This window comes from Mus caroli, chromosome 15 (genome assembly GCF_900094665.2).
Source record: "Mus caroli chromosome 15, CAROLI_EIJ_v1.1, whole genome shotgun sequence".
NCBI classification, from domain to species: Eukaryota; Metazoa; Chordata; class Mammalia; order Rodentia; family Muridae; genus Mus; species Mus caroli.
Window position 1 is genome coordinate 75984612 of NC_034584.1, and position 2035 is coordinate 75986646.

At 47.8% G+C, this 2035-nt stretch overlaps 1 pseudogene across 1 annotated transcript; it reads left to right on the forward strand.

Annotated features, from left to right (window-relative positions):
- Positions 1 to 253: 253 nt before the first annotated feature.
- LOC110310851 lies at positions 254 to 1282 on the forward strand (annotated as a pseudogene). The gene has a single exon (XR_002379866.1). The product of XR_002379866.1 is annotated as an NADH dehydrogenase [ubiquinone] 1 beta subcomplex subunit 11, mitochondrial pseudogene (transcript).
- Positions 1283 to 2035: the final 753 nt, after the last annotated feature.

Sequence of the window (2035 nt, forward strand, 5' to 3'; positions counted from 1 at the left end):
CTTATTATAGCTCTTCCAGAGGACCCGACTTCCATCTCTTACATCTCTGCTGGTTGACTGTCAGCATTAGGTGTGTCATCTAATGTACAGTTAGGACTGCTCCCATAGTCTCGGGGGATGTCAGTGCTCTGTAGATATCAGTTAGGGGAAGCTATTCTCCATACACCACCGAAATACATGCCCCACCCCCAGGAACGGAAGTTGTGTCAGCCCATCCGTTATCTTCTCCTCCCGGCTCTGCCCATCCCACCCCCACCACTGCAGCTGTCATGGCGGCTTGGCGGTTAAGTTTGTGTGCTCGCAGCCTTTCCGCAATTCGACAGCTCCAGGCTGCCCCACTTTGCTGGAAATCCAGCTCCTCCAGGGCTGTGGTTGCTCGGTCCCCTGCGGCTCGAAAGGAGCAGGAAGAACCGACCGTGCAGTGGATGGAGGACCCAGATCCCGAGGACGAAAACGTGTACTTGAAGAACCCAGACTTCCATGGTTACGACGACGACCCGAAGGTGGATGCCTTGAATATGCACGCCGTCTTCTTCTTTGGTGTTTCCATCGCCCTGGTCCTTGGCACTACCTTTGTGGCTTATGTGCCCAACTATAAGATGATCGAGTGGGCCCGCCGGGAAGCTGCGATGCTGGTGAAACACCGAGAGGCCAGTGGCCTCCCCATCATGGAGTCCAACTATTTTGACCCCACCAAGATCAACCTGCAGGAGGACGACTGAGTGGGGCTTAAGCAGCGCTACCCTGCCCGTTTTCCTGCTCACTTCCCAGAGAATCTACCCAAGGGATTGAAAAAAGAAAAGAGTGTTACTCCAGCTAGGCCTGTCAGTTATTTGGCCAAGGGACCACACCTCCGAACACTGATTGACCTAAAATATGCTAAAGAGATGGGAGGAACAATTATCTCCTTAATGAGAGAATGTATTTTCCTTGGCCGAAACTCTGTCTTGGCTCTAGTCACTTGTGGAGCTCACTTCCTGGAGTCCTAAGTTCCAAAACACATCTGTTTCTTTTCCCCATCTTTTGAATACTTGCCAGTGTCTGGGCTCCCCACCCCCCTCCCCGCCCCCGTCCTATTGATGTACTGGGCTCTCTTGCTTTATTTGTATCCCCCTCTTCTGCTTCTGCCATGGGGCTGCTTGGGAGCCTCCATTACTAAACTTCATATCTAACCCAAGAAGGCGTGGCTTTCTCCGTATTTCTTCTGGAATTGGCCTGGATTTTCAGGTTGCCTGCCCCGCGATGTTTCTTTTAAACTCTAATAAAATGGTTCTTAGGCCTCCCTCTGAGTCCATTCTTAAATTATCTTAAATTATTTTTGTACGGTTTACTATAAGTTATATATATACTTGTGTCTGTGTGTGGGTATATGTGAGTGCAGATGGGGGTGGGGTGGGGTGGGGAGAGGGGCAGAGGCCTCAGATCCTCTGCAGCTGGAGTTGAGAATAGAACTTGGGTCTTCTACAAGAGAGCTGTATGCTCTTGCATTGAGCCATCTATCCAGCCGCCATGCTTTTTTTTTTTTTAAGTAAGATTTATTTATATGAGTACACTGTAGACACACCAGAAGAGGGCATAGGATCCCATCACAGATGGTTGTGAGCCGCCATGTGGTTGCTGGGAATTGAACTCTGGACCTCTGGAAAAGCAGTTAGTACTCTTTTTGTTTTTTAAGATTTATTTATTTATTTATTTATTATATGTAAGCACACTGTATCTGTCTTTAGATAATCCAGAAGAGGGCGTCAGATCTCACTACAGGTGGCTGTGAGCCACCATGTAGTTGCTGGGAATTGAACTCAGGACCTTTGGAAGAGCAATCAGTGCTCCTAATCGCTGAGCCATCTCTCCAGCTCACAATTAGTACTCTTAACCACTGAACCATCCCTCTAGCCCCCATTTTTTGTTTTGTTTTCTTAATTTATTTTGCTTTTTGTGACATGAAGATTATTTTTTCTGTTTTTCCAACCTAGGAAACAGGTTGAAACAACTAGGTCCTGATAACAGAGCTGTGAGATGAGTTTTGCCTTCCTTG